This window comes from Euprymna scolopes, chromosome 42, assembly GCF_053919585.1.
Source record: "Euprymna scolopes isolate OS-2025 chromosome 42, ASM5391958v1, whole genome shotgun sequence".
NCBI lineage: Eukaryota > Metazoa > Mollusca > Cephalopoda > Sepiida > Sepiolidae > Euprymna > Euprymna scolopes.
In genome coordinates this window covers 45,085,988-45,107,664 of record NC_136523.1, presented here as the reverse complement: position 1 = coordinate 45,107,664, position 21,677 = coordinate 45,085,988, and the positions used below count along the sequence as shown (strand labels likewise).

At 35.4% G+C, this 21,677-nt stretch overlaps 1 pseudogene; it reads left to right on the top strand.

The window, feature by feature from the left end:
• The first annotated feature begins 15,954 nt into the window (after window positions 1-15,954).
• On the top strand, window positions 15,955-16,072 carry LOC145267402 (5S ribosomal RNA; annotated as a pseudogene).
• The last annotated feature ends 5,605 nt before the right edge of the window (window positions 16,073-21,677 follow it).

Below are 21,677 nucleotides of genomic sequence, written 5' to 3'. Positions count from 1 at the left end.
AGATACAAAAACTCCATTAGTAATAGAAGTAATTGTATAGTTTGGTTTCAGACAAACAAATACAAAAACTCCATTTGTAATAGAAGTAATAGTATAGTTTGGTTTCAGACAAACAGATACAACAACTCCATTAGTAATAGAAGTAATAGTATAGTTTGGTTTCAGACAAACAGATACAAAAACTCTATTAGTAATAGAAGTAATAGTATAGTTTGGTTTCAGAAAAACAGATACAAAAACTCCATTAGTAATAGAAGTAATAGTATAGTTTGGTTTCAGACAAACAGATACAAAAAACTCCATTAGTAATAGAAGTAATAGCATAGTTTGGTTTCAGACAAACAGATACAAAAACTCCATTAGTAATAGAATAAATAGTATAGTTTGGTTTCAGACAAACAGATACAAAAACTCCATTTGTAATAGAAGTAATAGTATAGTTTGGTTTCAGACAAACAGATACAAAAACTCCATTAGTAATAGAAGTAATAGTATAGTTTGGTTTCAGACAAGCAGATGCCAAATCTCCATTAGTAATAGAAGTAATAGTATAGTTTGGTTTCAGAAAAACAGATACAAAAACTCCATTAGTAATAGAAGTAATAGTATAGTTTGGTTTCAGACAAGCAGATGCCAAATCTCCATTAGTAATAGAAGTAATAGTATAGTTTGGTTTCAGAAAAACAGATACAAAAACTCCATTAGTAATAGAAGTAATAGTATAGTTTGGTTTCAGACAAACAGATACAAAAACTCCATTTGTAATAGAAGTAATAGTATAGTTTGGTTTCAGACAAACAGATACAAAAACTCCATTAGTAATAGAAGTAATTGTATAGTTTGGTTTCAGACAAACAAATACAAAAACTCCATTTGTAATAGAAGTAATAGTATAGTTTGGTTTCAGACAAACAGATACAACAACTCCATTAGTAATAGAAGTAATAGTATAGTTTGGTTTCAGACAAACAGATACAAAAACTCTATTAGTAATAGAAGTAATAGTATAGTTTGGTTTCAGAAAAACAGATACAAAAACTCCATTAGTAATAGAAGTAATAGTATAGTTTTGTTTCAGACAAACAGATACAAAAAACTCCATTAGTAATAGAAGTAATAGCATAGTTTGGTTTCAGACAAACAGATACCAAAACTCCATTTGTAATAGAATAAATAGTATAGTTTGGTTTCAGACAAACAGATACAAAAACTCCATTAGTAATAGAAGTAATAGTATAGTTTGGTTTCAGACAAACAGATACAAAAACTCCATTTGTAATAGAAGTAATAGTATAGTTTGGTTTCAGACAAACAGATACCAAATCTCCATTAGTAATAGAAGTAATAGTATAGTTTGGTTTCAGAAAAACAGATACAAAAACTCCATTAGTAATAGAAGTAATAGTATAGTTTGGTTTCAGACAAGCAGATGCCAAATCTCCATTAGTAATAGAAGTAATAGTATAGTTTGGTTTCAGAAAAACAGATACAAAAACTCCATTAGTAATAGAAGTAATAGTATAGTTTGGTTTCAGACAAACAAATACAAAAACTCTATTAGTAATAGAAGTAATAGTATAGTTTGGTTTCAGAAAAACAGATACAAAAACTCCATTAGTAATAGAAGTAATAGTATAGTTTGGTTTCAGACAAGCAGATGCCAAATCTCCATTAGTAATAGAAGTAATAGTATAGTTTGGTTTCAGAAAAACAGATACAAAAACTCCATTAGTAATAGAAGTAATAGTATAGTTTGGTTTCAGAAAAACAGATACAAAAACTCTATTAGTAATAGAAGTAATAGTATAGTTTGGTTTCAGAAAAACAGATACAAAAACTCCATTAGTAATAGAAGTAATAGTATAGTTTGGTTTCAGACAAACAGATACAAAAACTCCATTTGTAATAGAAGTAATAGTATAGTTTGGTTTCAGACAAACAGATACCAAATCTCCATTAGTAATAGAAGTAATAGTATAGTTTGGTTTCAGAAAAACAGATACAAAAACTCCATTAGTAATAGAAGTAATAGTATAGTTTGGTTTCAGACAAGCAGATGCCAAATCTCCATTAGTAATAGAAGTAATAGTATAGTTTGGTTTCAGAAAAACAGATACAAAAACTCCATTAGTAATAGAAGTAATAGTGCAGTTTGGTTTCAGACAAACAAATACAAATACTCCATTAGCAATAGAAGTAATAGTATAGTTTGGTTTCAGACAAACAAATACAAATACTCCATTAGCAATAGAAGTAATAGTATAGTTTGGTTTCAGACAAACAAATACAAATACTCCATTAGCAATAGAAGTAATAGTATAGTTTGGTTTCAGACAAACAGATACCAAAACTCCATTAGCAATAGAAGTAATAGTATAGTTTGGTTTCAGACAAACAGATACAAAATCTCCATTAGTAATAGAAGTAATAGTATAGTTTGGTTTCAGACAAACAGATAAAAAAATCCATTAGTAATAGAAGTAATAGTATAGTTTGGTTTCAGACAAACAGATAAAAAAATCCATTAGTAATAGAAGTAATAGTATAGTTTGGTTTCAGACAAACAGATACAAAAACTCCATTAGTAATAGAAGTAATAGTATAGTTTGGTTTCAGACAAACAGATAAAAAAATCCATTAGTAATAGAAGTAATAGTATAGTTTGGTTTCAGACAAGCAGATACCAAAACTCCATTAGTAATAGAAGTAATAGTATAGTTTGGTTTCAGACAAACAGATACAAAAACTCCATTAGTAATAGAAGTAATAGTATAGTTTGGTTTCAGACAAACAGATAAAAAAATCCATTAGTAATAGAAGTAATAGTATAGTTTGGTTTCAGACAAACAAATACAAATACTCCATTAGCAATAGAAGTAATAGTATAGTTTGGTTTCAGACAAACAGATACCAAAACTCCATTAGTAATAGAAGTAATAGTATAGTTTGGTTTCAGACAAACAGATACAAAAACTCCATTAGTAATAGAAGTAATAGTATAGTTTGGTTTCAGACAAACAGATACAAAAACTCCATTAGTAATAGAAGTAATATTATAGTTTGGTTTCAGACAAACAGATACTAAATCTCCATTAGTAATAGAAGTAATAGTATAGTTTGGTTTCAGACAAACAGATAGCAAATCTCCATTAGTAATAAAAGTAATAGTATAGTTTGGTTTCAGACAAACAGATACTAAATCTCCATTAGTAATAGAAGTAATTATATAGTTTGGTTTCAGACAAACAGATACTAAATCTCTATTAGTAATAGAAGTAATAGTATAGTTTGGTTTCAGACAAACAGATACCAAATCTCTATTAGTAATAGAAGCAATAGTATAGTTTGGTTTCAGACAAACAGATACCAAATCTCCATTAGTAATAGAAGCAATAGTATAGTTTGGTTTCAGACAAACAGATACCAAATCTCCATTAGTAATAGAAGTAATAGTATAGTTTGGTTTCAGACCAATGGATACTTAATCTCCATTAGTAATAGAAGTAATAGTATAGTTTCGTTTCAGACAAACAGATACCAAATCCTCATTAGTAATAAAAGAAGTAATATTATAGTTTGGTTTCAGACAAACAGATACCAAATCTCCATTAGTAATAGAAGTAATATTATAGTTTGGTTTCAGACAAACAGATAGCAAATCTCCATTAGTATTAGAAGTAATAGTATAGTTTGGTTTCAGACAAACAGATACAAAATCTCCATTAGTAATAGAAGTAATAGTATAGTTTGGTTGCAGACAAACAGATACCAAATCTCCATTAGTAATAGAAGCAATAGTATAGTTTGGTTTCAGACAAACAGATACCAAGTCTCCATTAGTAATAGAAGCAATAGTATAGTTTGGTTTCAGACAAACAGATACCAAATCTGCATTAGTAATAAAAGCAATAGTATAGTTTGGTTTCAGACAAACAGATACCAAATCTCCATTAGTAATAGAAGTAATAGTATAGTTTTGTTTCAGACAAACAGATACCAAACCTCCATGAGACAGAGTTAGAAACTAGGGTCGTTTTTTAACGTGGAGAAAAGGTACAAAAATAAAAAAATTGTCTCAGTCCTGAAGGATTTATCCTCCACTGAAAGAGAACGAGAAATGGAAGTGCAGCATTTGAAGAACAGATACTATACTTTGACCTATATATTTGCTTCCACACCGAGCAAATTAGGCACAAGGCCGATTTTTAATGTGAGGAGTGAAGGGGAAATGGTGACCAACTCTCCGGGGAGTAGGGAACTGGATAGTGACAATTGGTATGAAGGGTTGCCCCTACATTAACCAAGGTCTTATCTGTGGGGTCGCCCTCACATATGGTCTTTGCTTGCAGTATCTGCCGGAAGAGATACTACACTTTCATCCTGGCCAAAAGGTCAAAATAGAAGTAATTGTATAATTTAGTTTCAGACAGACAGATACCAAATATCCATTAGTAATAGAATAGTATAGTTTTAGCTTCAGAAAAACAAATACCAAATCTCCATTTTTAATCAGAGTAATAGTGTAGTTCGTCTTTAGTCAGACAGATACTAAATCTCCATAAGTCATAATATAGTTTGGTTTAAAATAAATATCAACCCATCATTATTAATAGATTATTATTTTTTAAGTACTTGCTATTGAACAATTTTTATTTTGTTTGATCAACGTAGTCAAAGAATGCTGAGATGGAAATGTGCCTGTGAGGGCAGGAGTGACGATAAAGTCCTGATATTGTGGCGGGCGGATTTGCGAGAAGCTTATTGACGAATATCACAAGATGATCCGTATAATTTTCGCAGATCAGTGGGTTTGTCATAAACTCGGGATTAAAGTCAGGGCCAGGAAATATTGTCTGTTTATTTTTAAAATCGAAATAATTTGACGGCGTTTAGTAAAGCCTTTTTTTTTTTTTTTTTAAATACGAGTATACTAATGTTTCAGTAAATTTTTTTGTAGATTTTTTAAAATTTTTAAATAAAGTAAATGAAAAATTGTTTCAAAACAAATAAGTTTAAGACAAACACCTTACTCAAGGGTGTCTATGTCAATTTAGTGGTGTGCAGAAGGAAAGGGGTATGACAGTGTGTTGATACATCCAAATTACAACGGGTTCATTGAATCATATTCAAACTACCTCTTATTCTCATATTTCTAAGTACTAGGACTTATACTTGAGTTTACAAAGAACAAATTCTGATGAAAAATGTGTTTTTCTTTAAATAATTAAAAAAACAAAAACGATAAAATGGGTGAGAAAAATGGATTTCGAGTGAGTCACCCGTGTTATGCAAGGGTTCCTTAAACAGTTTAGTGTTGTGAGAGTCAGAAGCACTATTCTTTGTGAAGATGGATAATAGCTTTGATTGTCAAATATACAAGAATGTTTTAGACTGTTTCAGCGTTTGAGGCTTCAAAATCGTCATCATTATCATTGCAATCATCGTCGCCATCACCATCCTTGTCATCGTAATCATCATCGTTATCATCATCATTGTTATTATAGCCATCATCATCATCATCATCATCATCATCATCATCATCATCATCATTGTCATCATCATCGTCATCATCATCATTATTGTCATCATCCTCATCGGCATCACCATCGTCATCATCACCATCACTGTCAGCATCATCATTGTCATCATCACTCTCATCATCATCATCATCATCATCATCATCATCATCATCATCATCATCATCATCAGCATCATTGGTATCAGCATTATTGTCATCATTATCATTGTCATTATCATCATTGGCATCAGCATCGTCATCATCATCACTGTCATCATCATCATAATCGTCATCATCAACATCGTCATCATCATCATTGGCGTCAACATCGTCATCATCATCATTGGCGTCAACATCGTCATCATCATCAGCTTAGCATCCATTTTACATGCTTTCACTTCTGGATGTTTTTAAAAAAATTTATTTCCAAACTAACCTAACTCTAGCCAGGTCTTTATTTATCCCTCTTTCTCTCAAGTCCATTTTTATCACTTCTTCCCATGTATTCCTTGGTCTTCTCGTGTTAGCTGACCCTGCTACCTCAACTGTTCTATGTAAAACATAACATGCGGCTGCAGTCAAGAATAAACTCATTACACGAGTTTGCAGTGTAATTCAAATCTTGTCCGTAACTGAATATTTGATACTTCGCCAGGGCTATCAAGGGTATTTTTTATCGTGACACCATCACTAGATGGGTTGCCTACCACGGCTTAAGAGAGTTTCATCTACCTTCAAGAGAAGGATAGGCAGCACCAGTTTCCCAGCCTAGTATTTTACCTCACTGTACATACAGCGCCTCACTTTCCCAAATGGTCACCCATTTGGTACTGACCAGGCTCAATGTTGCTTAACTTTGGTGATCTGGCAAGAACTGGTGTGTAAACGTGATTGTGCTGTTCTACCTGTACTAACCTAAGAAGTCTTCTCTATTCTTTCAAAGTGGCCATACCATCAAAGTCTCCTGTTCTGCACACATCTCCCTAGACTGTCCAGATTTGATCTTCCTCTGAGGTCATCAGAACTAGCCTTGCATTACACATCCACTGTATCATTCTCATATAATTTCTCTCCATACAACACATATCCGCAAACCTATTTGTCATTTTTCTTTTTCATTATGAAACACTCTTCCCTTGGTCGACAGTGGTAACGCTCTGCTGGTTGGTAATGGCAGAAGTCCCCGAACATACTTCATTAACTGCTGTTCAAAATCCAATTGCTAAATAAATGGCGTACCATTAACCTCTCACCCTTGACCCCATGAACTGACTGTACAACTTACTCACGTCAACATCAGTTTCATTAGATCACCAAAGTTAAGCAATGTAGAACCTAGTTGGTACTAGATGGGAGATCATTTGAGAATATTAAGCACTGTATGTTGTTGTTGTTGTTGTTGTTGTTGATGATGTTGATGATGATGATGATGATGAAGAAGAAGAAGAAGAAGAATTTCGAATGAGTCAGATGTTTATTGTTGGCATACGTTTCCATGATATCTTTCCAGTAAGAATTCTTTCTAGAAAGACATCTGGTACGTACGGGAGGGATCGCATGAAATTACCAACATCCATAAGTGAAAATGTTTTTATGGAATGAACTGGGTTTGAGCGTGGCACACCCAGGTTGTCAGTTCATGTTGTTAACCATTTTAGCTACATGCACCTCTCGGTGCTGTATGCGGGAGGACGGCAACGCCTTCATGCAAAACAAACTGCAAAAAGTAATATTATTAAAATCATATTGCAGATACCAAATATCTATTAGTAATAGAAGTAATAGTGTTCACTTCAGATAGATACCAAATCGCCATTTCTAATAGTTTGCTATAGACAAACAGATACCAAATCTCCATTCATAATAGAAGTAATAGTATACAACGCTACAGACAAACAGATACCAAATCTCCATTCATAATAGAAGCAGTAACGTGCAAAAAAAATTTTCAGGGCAGGTGCTCAAGTAAAAAAAAAAAACAGTGTCTCAGTGGGGCACAGGCCTATAATATGTTCCTTTGAAAAGGGTACTTTTAAAACACGCATAAAATGAGTAGGTGCTTGAGTACCCCTAGCAGCCCCCATTACTTCTGCACGTCCCTGAATAGAATTAATAGTTCGCTTCAGACAGACAGATACCAAATTATTAATTAGATTAGTTCTAGCATTAATAGATTATTATTTTTAAGTACTTGCTGGTTAATAATTGTTTTTTTATTGATCGAGTTGTTGAAAAATGCTGAGATGACAAATTACCTGTGAGGGCGGGAGTGACGATAAAGTCCTGATATTGTGACGGGCGGATTCGTGAAAAGCTTATTGACAAATATCACAAGATGATCCGTATAATTTTGGCAGATCAGTAGGTTTGTCATAAACTCGGGATTAAAGTCAGGGCCAGGAAATATTGTCTGTTTGTTTTGTTTTTTAAAATCGAAATAATTCGACAGCATTTATCAAACCTTTTTAATACAAACATACCAATGTCTTCAAAAAATAAAGTCCGATGGAAAAAATTTTCTTTTCGTTTTTTTTTTTTTTTTTAAATTAAAGAGCTGCAAAAAAAAAAAAATATATATATATTTCAAGACCCAGTAAGTTTAGTACAAACACCTTGTTCAAGGATGTCTGTAATAGTTTAGTGATGTGCAGATGAGGTTCCGTGGCAAAGGGGCGGTGACTGTGAACATCCAATCATATTACAACTATCTCCCTTTTTTTCTCATAATATTTCTCAGCACTAGGACTTAAGTACTTGAGTCTTTGGTACATTTAATTAAGGATTTCATTCCGGGCATCACCACGGCAACATCAAACCAGGGTCTGGATTGCCTTGGAAGTACCAGACCTACCTAGTCATGATGACGTATAGTCTTGCTCAATCTTAAGACAAGCACCCTCCCAAAGAGTACTTCCTTTCTTTTGGAAAGGCTTTGTATATTTCCGGTCACCTGAGGCACAGTTACTGGGGAATACTATTTTTACAGTGTGAGAACTGGCTATCTCTGCCTTTCGGCCTTATGCCACATTCAGTGGCGTGTAGCAGAAGAGAACATCGGGGCAGCGGCCCTAAGCATCCAATTATATTCAAACTTTTCTCATAATATTTCTCAGTACTAGGACTTATACTTGTCTGTTTGGTGCAAGAGGAGGATAAGGGTTAATGAGATGGATAGATTGTCAGTTGAATGATGAAGAATATTATGAGAGGATTTTTTTAATACTAATTAGCCACCTCTTATCAAGGCTAAAAGCCACTCGAGGATAAGGGTTAATATGGATAGATTGTCAGTTGAATGATGAAGAATATTATGAGAGGATTGAAAATGCTGAATGGAATGAACACAGTGTGAATTCTTATGAAGATGGTACTTGTTAACATTAGACTTGAAGATGACTATGACTGCAGGGAAGCAGTCCTGCAGTAATGTTTTCTAGAGGTAGGAATTCATTGCCAAGAAGCTTTATCTGTTGAGTCTGTTTTTTTGTTGTTGTTGTTGTTGTTGCTGTTGTTTGTTTTGTTTTTTTTCTCCTTTTCTCTTTTCATTTTACTCCCTCAAAAAGGTGTATTGCCTTTTGAATGTAAGAGGCTACTGTTTTTGGGATTATCTCTACAGGGGATTGTGGGGGGTTAAGCTTCTAGACTCTGAAAACGTGACTGTCCAAAATCCGACTGATAAATAATGGAGTACCAACGACCCTTCTTCCTCCCACCCACGCCCACACAGACAAACACGAATTGATTGACCACAAACTCATCATTCGAATCGTATCGTTCACCATGACCCATGAGAACATTCCTTGTTGAAATGTCATAACACGTTTGACCAATCAAAAAGCAGCATTTTTTTTAAAAACAAAGCTGTCTGAGTTCGAATGCCTGTTCAAATCCGGGAAGCTTTTCTTTACACAAAAGGTGGAATAGTGGTGCTGGTGGGGTGGTGTGGGGTGGATTTTCACCTTTTACCACTTTTTATCCCACTGTGCGGGGTCAAAGGACTCATCCCTTTTGTCTGAAAACAACAGTATACACATATGATTATCTATCTGTCCTTATAAACGGTGCTTATTGTTTGTTTTTTAAATAATATTTTCAAGTTAAATTCTAGTTTGATGATATCTTTTTTGTTTTTCATTAAATCGTTAGTGGAAAGTACAGAATAATTACAAAACACTTTCCCCTCCCCACGTTAAGAATGGCTTTCTAAATAATAACGTTATTATTTCAGCGGTACAATAACATAAGTGTATAAGTACCTTATAAACCGCTTTCTGTTTCTTCATATTTATTTCGGTCCACGTGACCCGTTGGGTCAGCCGTTTAGCCAAGGGGTTGGATTGTTTGAATCGGGGGTGGGTGGGGGGTTGGGGGAATTTGTAAAACCGGTAAAATTTTACAAGAAAAAAAAAAAAGAAGAAGAAAAAGAAATTGATATATCTTTCTTTAGATAATCATAACAAAGGACATTCGCTTACGTTAAATCCAAAGGTTTATTTACAAAGGGTTACAATAGGAGAATCTGTCTCGTTCGGTGTCTTCGAACTCTCTAATCCCGGAGGAGTATATCTACAATGTCTATCTTATTGTCCGGAGGAGTGTTAGGTCATTCCATCATAACAGAAATTAAAAAAAAAAAAAAAAAAAAAAAAGGCATAATTCTAAATTAGTCTCTTTCTGCTCTCTCTTTTTCCTACACCCCCCCCCCAGAGTTTTACTAATGGTGATATTCCCTACAGTTTCAATATTCTCTTTTATAATTTTCTTACCTTAGACTATTATTAAACAAAAAGAGAGATACAGAGGCAAGAGTGATAGAAACGATACAAAATAAAAAAAAAACTAAGTATATTAAACAACAGACCTTGAGAGAGTGAGTGAGTGAGATCGACAAGAAACTCATATATATATATATATATATATATATATATATATATATATATAAAGGGCAAATGAATCCTTTTTCGGGGTCAACGGCCAACTAGCGCCGGGTGTGTTTGTGTGTATGTATGTGTGTGTTGGGGTGGACAGGGCTCCCGTAAGCCGTGGTGAAGGTAACCTTTCTAGGAGAAGTAAATTTCTGATTTAAAAAAATCATAACGCGGGTGACCAGTACTCCCATTAAGCTGGTCTGCAGTTTAATTTGTTGCTGGCTATCTTGCTCTTGCTTGTTGCTGGATCTCAACATTTTGAACCGAGAGAGAGAGACTTAGCTGTCATACAAAGCTAAGACTGTAACATCATCTGTGTATAGATACTCTCTCAGGCATTTGTCTATTAAAATGGTCCTGTGGCGATGGAAGTCATTTTTGGGCTCATGGACTTTCTGAAGTGTCTGAGGGAGTGGCAGTCGTCTGACAAGACGTTGCAATTATCATATATATATATATGTGTGTGTATATATAATGTTAAAATTCCACGTATGCTTCTAGAGTAGTGATTTCAATATTATAAGAAGCATGAAAACGATGTTACCTTTTGTATTTAATTTTTTATATTTCAAGCGGTCCTTCGCTCTTGGTCACAAAAAAAGTATCGGAATGAAAACGAAAGACGTTGAAAAAAAAAAAAAACGGGAAATTTGTAGTGTGGACAGCATTCATTCTTTGTAACAATGTTCGAAAGAGTTTACGTGCATTATTTTAGCCGTTTGTGGAAAAAGAATGTATTTTTTATTTATTTATTTATTTTAAATGTTGCAACGTATTAGCGTTTAATTCAAACAGGAAAAAAAGAGACGCAATTGATTTCAATATGTATAATGAAATTGAAACACAATCGTTGAACAGTAAAAATAATGTTATTAATATGTAGGGAGTTGTGCAGCAAGATGTCTGTTTACATTACACTTGAACTTCTGCATGTCAGTACAATTTGGGAAGCAGAAACCCAGAAGGGAATTCCCAAATCAAGCAGTCCTGCAGAAGAAACTATCAGAGTAGAAGCCTTTTTGGCATCTGGGGATCTCTACTCTGTAGGGGTGGGATTTTGCTGCTTGTCAGGTTTGTCTGGGGTATTTACATCTTGTAAAACAGGCAGAGGAATGCAACATTTCATCGCTGGGACAGAGGCCGGAGCCTAACTGACAGTTCGGGACCAATTAGGTTGGCGACTCTCTTTTGAACCCTATCTAAGAGTGAGTGACTAGTAGCAGATGCATCAACCCAAATGTGACAGCAATACTCCATACATGGCCAAATGGTGGCCTTGTAGAAGTACAGGACACTTTCAGGTGTAAGTAACTTTCTAGCACGGTAGAGAGAGCCCACCTTCTATCTGTTCCAACTCATGTTCCCTGTAAACATTAAGCCGAGGAGTTTGAAAGAAGTACTTTCAGGTAATGTCGGTGTTTTAGAAGGTTTCTTGTAATTATCAAAAGAAATGACTTTAATCTTGCAGCATTGAATGTTACCATCCACTTTTTCCCCCATTCCGCTACAGACTGGTGGTCTTCCTCTAGGGTTTCCGCCATTGCCTTGGATATATGTTTATTCATTCTCCCCTCATGCCTGTTATAGAACGTGGTGTCATCAGCAAAGATACCCATCTCAGAGACAATTTTATCAGGAAGGTCATTTATGAATATCAGGAATAATAAAGGTTCAAGGATCGACTCCTGAGTTACACCCGCATTTATATCATATTGTTTTAATGTACGACCATCGAGGACAGCCTGGATTCTTCACTTACTTAAGAAGTATTTAATGTTAAGTATTCGTCCAGTAATACTATATGATCTGATTTTCATGAGAAGACCATCGTGCCATACTCTGTCAAAAGCCTTAGATATATCCCACCTCCCCCTGCTTTATCCAGTGCATGGTACATACATTCAGAGATTACAGTTAGGATATCTGCGGTAGAACAGGCTTACCTAAATCCACATTGTTGGTCAGACAGAAGTTTAGCAACTGTAACTAGAGTTTGATTAATTATGGACTCAACTATTTTGGCGAAAAGAGGAAGGAGGCTAATGGGGCGATAATTTAATGGGTCACTTCTTTCACCAGAATTCTTGTAAACTGATATCACAGAAGCAGTTTTCCAGCAGTCAGGAAAGCAAAATTCATTAAGGCATTTGTTGAAAAGTTGGATGAGGAGTGGAGCAACTTCAGTGGAGCATTTTTTTAATAGTACAACCGAGATGAGATCAGGTCTACATGCTTTTCAGGTGTCAAGATTTTTTTTATGATATCATGTACTTGAGAGGAGGTGATTTTCAGATCATCTAGTGTGATTTCTGTCCGCAAAGGAAAATCAGGGAGGGAGTGGTTTGCTGGGTCCAATATAGAGTTTGAGGTAAACTGACTAGCAAGCAGGTTAACCTTCTTGGTTGCCGTGCAAACAACCTGATGATTGTTGGATAGTGGGGGAATTATTGATTGCCCATTATTTACTATATGTTGTAGATTTGGTTGTAGATTTTCCAAAAATTACGAGTTCCTTATATATATATATAATTTCAACAATAAAGGGGAAAACATATACGAGGTGCCTTCAATAAGTTTCCAGACTTTTCATACGGGCACGATAATACACACATAAAAGTCTAGTCCCTTTCAAAGTAATCTCCTCCGGTTGCAATGCATGTTTAATGCCATTCAAATAACTTCTGGAAGGCCCTATGGAAGTCCTCTAATGTGAGAGTGTCAATGACCCTTGTCACAGCCTTTTTCATTTCATCAATTATATCATAATGGTAGCTTCTAAGCTTTTCCTTGAGCTTAGGAAATAACCAAAAGTCACGGGGAGTAAAGTCTGGACTATATGGAAGGTGAGGAACTGTCTTGATGTCATCTTGGTCAAATAGTCTGTGACAAAGATGGAGTGTCCTTGGGACAAACTTTGCACAAATTTTTCACATCTTCAGTTCTTCATGAATAATTGTGTTCACAGTTCCCACACTGACATCAAACTGTGCATTTAATGTTGCAGGAAGCAAGGTCTGGACTATAGGGAGAGTGAGGAACTGTTTTGATGCCCATCTTAGTCATAACAAAGGCTTTCTTTCTGATCTTCTCTAAGCACCGTTGGGATAAACTTCATGCAAATCTACTGCATCTTCAGTTCCTTACGAATAATTGTGTGTACAGTTCCCACACTGACATCAAACTGTGCATTTAATGTCCCAATAGACACATGGCGGTCTTTATTCATGAAATTCTTTATTTGGCCAATTAACTTTGGAATACTGACTTCCTTACTCCTTCCACACCTCTCACTATCCCTCACAGATTTCCTGCCTTCCTTGACTCTCTTACGCCACATAAAAACTGACACTTGCTTCATGCAAGATAGTCCACAAGCAATCTGAAGCATTCCATAGTTTCTGCGGCATTTTTTCCAATTTTAAAACAAAATTTTATTTCACATCATTCTTCTAAAATGTTCTCACATCCAGATTGCATTTTTGAAATTCACCAGCTGTGACAACCAGGCTTTAGTAGGGTGTATTCCAATTCTTGATGTAGCTGCTCAATTGAACGTGAAATCATAAAAATCGGTCAGTTATCTCATAAGATGTATAGCAATAAGATACTAAATTTTTAAGAGTCTATGATAATTTTAAATTCATGCACAAAAAAGTCTGGAAACTTATTTAAGGCACCTTATTACATATGTTTGACTACCCTCACTTTGTCGAGATGATTAACCATGCATTGCTCCAAAAACAGCACCGTATTTAACGACCTGACTAATCAATATTCCTGCCCCTTGTCCCTATTTTGGAAGATTTTAGTTGACAATACATCTATACTTGAATAGACCAATAATAACCAAAACTTGAAATATTAGAAGCATCACTAACAAAAACTAAAAAACCTACTTTAACAATCCAAATGTTTGTAAGATAAGTAACAAATGAAATGAATATACATGATATAAAAAAAAAAATTGTATAAATTGTTCAACACCAGTTAAATTAATCCATCCGTGACGATGAATCCAGAAGGATTGAAAAGTACTTCAACATTTTTTTTTTTTTTGCATGGAGGTCACCACTTATCAAGGCCCGGACCCCACTCAGAAATAAGGGTTATTGCGTGTACAGTAATCAATGAGATAGTATTGTAGCAATCATTAGTATTGGAGATTTGATAGAGTGTCTTACTTAAGGGGTTGGTTTGTCAGGAATTTGTTTATGTTGGATTTGAAGTCATCCAAGTTGTAGCCAGGTGGGAAACAGGCAAACGGAAGAGAGTTCCACAGTCATGCACTTCTGAGAAAGAAGCTCTGCTCATGGAATCTACGTTTGGATTTAGGCACAGTTAAAGAGTGGGGAAAATTATTGACAGTAGTTTCAGCTAGACGGGTGTTTCTTGTGAAAGATTGGTGAAGGGGGATGAGAGATTGGAGCTCAGACGAGCAATTGCCATGGAAATAACGATAAAACAAAGACAGGCTCACAACATCTTTTCTATGGAAGAGAAAAGGGCATCCCCCACTAAGCTATGAAGTCTATTTTGTACTCTGTCAAGGTAGGATAGGCTGTTTTTAGCAGCTCCTGTCCAGATGTGGCAGCAATACTCTATCCTTGGACGTACTTGGCTTTTATACAGATAGAGAATTGCATCAGTAGTGAGATATCTTCTGGAGCGGTAGAAGGATCCCACCATTTTCCCAGCGTCCTTGTCAACAGACCTGATGTACGTGTTCCATTTCAGATCAGGAGTAAAGGTCAAACCCAAAAGTTTGTCAAAACATGGAGCCTCCCTAAGACGAGAGCCATCCATTTCAATTGATGCCAGATGGGGATCAGAGCGTTGATGATGTAAAGATAGGAGCTTCGTTTTGGATGCATTAAAAGTAACCAGCCACCTCTTCCCCCACTGCACCATGCGCTCAAGATCAGAAGAGAGAGAATTAGGGAGAACCTTGTCATTTATGGCCTTTGATGTGTTGCCATAGATGGTCGTGTCATCAGCATAGATGTCAACGAATGATTTAAGTATGTGTTTTGGGAGATCATTGATGCAGATCAGGAAGAGACTTACAATAAATATGGCGATTACATCAGCCAGTTCCTTCCAGAAGTGAAGACTGTTATTCAGAAGTTGGAAAGGATCAAAAATAGAATTAATAGACAAAAAACATCTATTTTAGTTAATGAAATATGCTTAAGAGAAAAAAATGTTGCCTAACTATATATATATATAAGAACAAAAAGTTAATAAAACATGTTAAAAATACTTTAAAAAAGAGTTAAAAACATATTTAATCTGAAAAGGAAACACTTGATAAGTGGATAGTCCTTAATCCGCAGAGTTTCGAAGAAATACTTTCCTTCTCATCAGAGGGTAGGAATTAGCAAAATGAGATACATATATATATATATATATATATATATATATATATACATACATATATATTTATATATATATATATATATATATATATATATATATATATATGTATATATATATATATATATATATAATCATGTCGGCATAATCACGTTGACACACCGGTTCTCATCAGATTACCAAAGTTAAGCAATGTTGAGCCTGGCTAGTACCAGATGGGTGACCATTTGGGAAGTCTAGGTGCTGTACATGCGTTCTGCTTATCTCAGCATTGTTTCCAGTCGCCCTGAACCTCCACTTGGCACTGGTATTCAACAATGTCGACTCAGGAAAGGTGTGGTTGGAGATTGCGCAACTCTTGCCACAAAAATTTCACGCGCAGATACAACCAAAATAAGAAATAGAGCTCATCGTAGAAAGATTACAATTTAAGACTGTAAATTATAATTTACAAGAATTTATTGTTTGACGGGATACTCAAAAAGAAATATGATAATTTGCTGATTTCTTTCCTCTGATGAAAAGAATGCATTCTTTGAAATGCCATGGATTCAGGAAATCTTAATATTTATTTTTGAGTATTCTGTCAAGCAATACATTTAGTGATGGGACGATTCCACTATTTTCCCCGATTTCAATACAATTACAAATTCCATGTTAAATTCCCGATTCCGATGCAATCACCAATTCAGATTCTTCATAAATCTGTAATTATTTAACTATAAGATTGTTATTTTCCCCGATTTTCGTAAAAACACATGTTAAACATGCAGATATTTTCCTAATCATCAAAATACACTTGTGGAGAATGATCTATCGATTTTAGCTTTACTGGTATTTTAAAATCAATCAATATTTATTATTTTATTATAATTACCAGCTATGAAAGATTTTACTTTAAACAAAAGAAAAAAAAAAACAATTAAAAGAATCGCTTTGCCATCGGAAAATAGGCATCAATTTTTTCGATTCCGATACTGATTCCAATACTCACAAATCTTCCGATTTTTCCGATTCCCAATTCTGATTCTGATTAATCGTCCCCACTCTAATATATATAGTATATATATATATATACTATCATGGGTGCCTGGCGTTGCCCGGGTGCTTGGAAGTGTATGTTAAGCAAAAAAAAAAAAAGTGGTAGTAGGAAGGCAGGCTTGAACCCTTACCGCAAAGGAGGAAAAGAACGGGGAAAAAACCTGATGTCTTTGCTGTTACGACCACCGCAAAACGGGAAGTGACGTAGGTTTTAATTAAGGCTAGACAATCGAAAGGAGAGAATGACTTTCGAAAATATCGGCAAAAAAGGCGACCTCCCCCCTGTAGAAAAGTGCCCAGTTTAAGGTGAAGATATTAATGTTTTTGTAGCCAATTTTTCGATATTTGTCTGAAAGGTCGAACTTCAAAACGATGCTGATTTTGTAAATATCCGTCGCCTCTGTCGAAAGTTTAAGGCAGACATGCAAACATACATGCATACATACATACATTTGTATATTGGTAAATCAAATTTTTGACCCAAACTGATTAAAAAGCTTGCCCTATCTCTGAATACCCTTTATGTAAAATTTCAAATGTTTAGACCAGAAATTGTCTGAGTAATTTGGTAGAGACTAATTTTTTTAAACTTTGACCCCTATTATGACCCCTTAACATTTATTGTTTTGGGCTAAAATCAAGTTAGATCCATGTCCAAGTGACCTATATCTAAAATTTCAAGTATTTAGACCCAAAATTTTCGGTGGAGTTTGGTAGAGTTCTCAAAGGTCAAATTCTCTTTTTATGTCTTAACAGCCAAATTTCTGGCTGAAAACTGATCACAAAGGTTTTCCCAAATCTCAGTACCCTGTATATCAAATTTCGAGTCTGTAGTCTAAAAATTGACAGAGTTATTGTGTAGGGAAATGTACACACAGGCACAGACACGCAGACACGCCCACTTTTATAGATATACTAGCATAGGTGCCCGGCGTTGCCCGGGTTTTTGGAGGTGTAGCAAAAACAAAAAAAAAGAAAAGGTCAATTTTTTTAACTTTGACCCCTATTATGACCCCTTATCATTTATTGTTTTGGGCTAAAATCAAGTTATTAAGTTAGATCCATGTCCAAGGAACCTATATCTAAAATTTCAAGTGTTTAGACCCCAAATTGTCGGAGGGAGTTTGGTAGAGTTCTCAAAGGTCAAATCGTGGAACTTTGACCTCTTAACAGCCAAATTTCTGGCTGAAAACCGATCACAGATTTTCCCAAATCTCAGTACCCTGTATATAAAATTTCGAGTCTGTAGACTAAAAATTGACGGATTCATTGTGTAGGGAAATGTACACAGACAGACAGACACACACACAGACAGAAAGATACACAGACGCGTTCACTTTCATAAATATATAGACTAGCATTTCAGCCCGGCATTGCTCGGGTTTTTGGAGGTGTGTGTTGAGCAAAAAAAAAAAAAAGAAAAAGCGGTCAATTTTTTAAACTTTGACCCCTATTATGACCCCTTAACATTTATTTTTTTGGACTCAAATCAAGTTATTAAGTTAGATCAATGTCCAAGGAACCTATATCTAAAATTTAAAGTGTTTCAACCCGAAATTATCGGAGGGAGTTTGGTAGAGTTCTCAAAGGTCAAATCGTGGAACTTTGACCTCTTAACAGCCAAATTTCTGGCTGAAAACCGATCACAGATTTTCCCAAATCTCAGTACCCTGTATATAAAATTTCGAGTCTGTAGACTAAAAATTGACAGCGTTATTGCGTAGGAAAATGTACACACACACACACAGACACGCAGACACGTTCACTTTTATAGATATACTAGCATGGGTGCTCGGCGTTTCCCAGGTGTTTGGATGTGTATGTTGAGCAAAAAAAAAAAGTGGTAGCAGGAAGGCAGGCTCAAACCCGTACCGCGAAGAAGGAAAAGAATGGGAAAAAACCTGACATCTTTGCGGTTACGACCACTGCCAAACCTGAAGTGAGCTACGTTTAAATTAAGGCTAGATAATCTAAAGGAGAGGATAACTTTAAAAAATATCGGCGAAAAAAGCGACTCCCCCCTCCCCCATGTAGAAAAGTGCCTAGTTGAAGGTAAAGATATTAATGTTTTTAGCCAATTTTTCGATATTTGTCATATGAAAGGTCGAACTTAAAAACGATACTGATCTTGGTAAAATTCGTCGCCTCTGTCGAAAGTTTTAGGTAGACATACATACATACATACATACATTTATATATTGGTAACTAAAAATTTTCGATCCAAACCGATGAAAAAGCTTGCCCTATCTCTGAATACCTTTTATGTAAAATTTCAAATGCTTTAACCAGAAATTGTCTGAGTAATTTGGTAAAGACCGCAGAGGTAAATTTTTAAAAACTTTGACACCTATTATTATAATTTTTTTAGCTTTGACCGCTATTATGACCCCTTAACATTTATTGTTTTGGGCTCAAATCAAGTTATTAAGTTAGATCCATGTCCAAGGAATCTATATCTAAAATTTCAAGTGTTTAGATCCCAAATTGTCGGAGGAGTTTGGTAGAGTTCTATTAGGTCAAATCGTGGAACTTTGACCTCTTCACAGCCAAATCTCTGGCTGAAAACGGATCACAAAGATTTTCCCAAATCTTGGTACCCTGTATATCAAATTTCGAGTCTGTAGACTAAAAATTGACAGAGTTATTGTGTAGGGAAATGTACACACACACACACACACACACACACACACACACACACACACACACACACACACACAGACACACACACAGACACACAGACACGTTCACTTTTATAGATATAGTAAACAAAAATATATACGTATACATAAATATATATGGAAACAATTTTGTGTTTACTATAAACTTTTTACGCAAGTATAAATCATGTAGAATATCTGCGTGAATATAATTACACGTAATGGTTAACTAAAGATGATCATCTCATAAGAAAACCGAAAAAACTAAAAGGTAATTAATTAAAATGACTGTTTAAAAGAATATGCAAATTAGCTAGATCTTTTGCTAGTGAATGCAATTCCACAACCCATATATAAGAAAAAATGGTATTTTCTTTTTAAATAAATAGAAAAAGGCTTTCCTTTTTTCTGTTGTTCTTGGCCTTCGGGCCGGTATAAAAGTGTAGTATCTGTTCCGGCAGATACTGCAAGCTATGACTAACTATGACTAGCTATGACTAGCAAAGACCAGATGTGGGGGCAACCCCACATGCCTGACCTTTAACCAGCTCCCATTTCCCACCTCTCGGGAGCTGGTCCCCTTTTCCATTCCCCCTCCCTTCACTCCTCACATTAAAAAATTGGCCTTGTGCCTAATTTGCTCGGTGGGGGAGCAAATAAATACCATCTGTTCCGGCAGATACTGCAAGCAAAGACCATATGTGGGGGCAACCCCACATAAAAGACCTGGGTCAATGTAGGGGCAACCCTTCATACCAATTGTCACTATCCAGCTCCCCTACTCCCCGGGGAGTTGGTCCCCATTTCCCCTTCACTCCTCACATTAAAAATCGGCCTTGTGCCTAATTTGCTCGGTGGGGGAGCAAATAAACACCTTGTTGTTCTTGGCCTTCGGGCCGGGATCAAAGTGTAGTATCTGTTCTGAAGATGCTGCACTTGAGGTAATTTGTCTCAGTCAATGGAGGGGAAACCCTCTCTACTGAGACAATTACTATTTTTGAACCCAACCAGAGTGCCCCTTTTCCCTTTTTTTCGGGGAGCTGGTTTAACCCCACTTTAAAAACGACCTTGTGTCACATTTTGTTTTGGTGGGAAAGCAAATAAATACTAATAGAAAAAAGGGTTTTTAATATCAATACACACAAAAGAAAAACGAATTTATAGGGGTGTGTATATATATATATATACATATATATATGCGTGTGTGTGCGCGTGTGTGTGTGTGTGTGTGTGTGTGTGTGTGTGTGTGTGTGTTACTAGCAGAAGTACCCGTCGTTGACTTGGTTCAAAAAAGCTTTCAAAAATGGACCCTGATGTATGATAGAATAAAAGGTTATGAAAAGGGGGTGTCCTTGTAAAGAAATAACTTCAAATTTTGGAGTATCGAAACCGAAGCAAAATATGATGGAAAGAAATTTTGCAGAAATATATATATATTTTACATCAACTTCGTTGTCGATCGTAGCTAAGAGAGACCAGCAAAATACATGTTTTTAGAAAAGCAGAAAAAGCGGAGATTCTATTTTATTATTATTATTTTTTTTTACTCATGTTCACCCCTTACATTTCCGATTCCCAATTCCGATTTTGATTAATCATCCCAACTCTAATAACTATATATATATATATATATATATATATATATATATATATATATATATATGTATATATATGTGTGTGTGTGTGTGTGTGTGTGTGTTTGTGTGTGTGTGTTACTAGCACTAGGACATAAGGGGCTACTATTTGGAGCCATGTCTAGGAAAGATTAATAAACTATTTGTTTATGTTACATTTAAACTTCTGCATATCAGTACAGCCATGGAAGCAGGCAGCAGGAAGGGATTTCCAAAGTTTAGCTGTTCGAGGGAAGAAACTATTAGATTAGAAAGCTTTCTGGCAGTTAGGGACCTCAACAGTGAAGGGGTGAGATCTCATTGCTAAGCGGGTTTGTTGGGGATATGTACGTAGAGGGGGTACAAGTGAAACAAGTTCATCAGAACACATTCCATTAAAATATTTGTAAAACAGGCACAGTAATGCAATATTGCGGTGATGAGACAGGGGTTGGAGCTTAGTTGATAAAGTGGGACCGATTAGATTGACAACTCTTTTTTGGACTTTATCTAAGAGGGAGAGACTAGTAGTAGATGCACCAGCCCA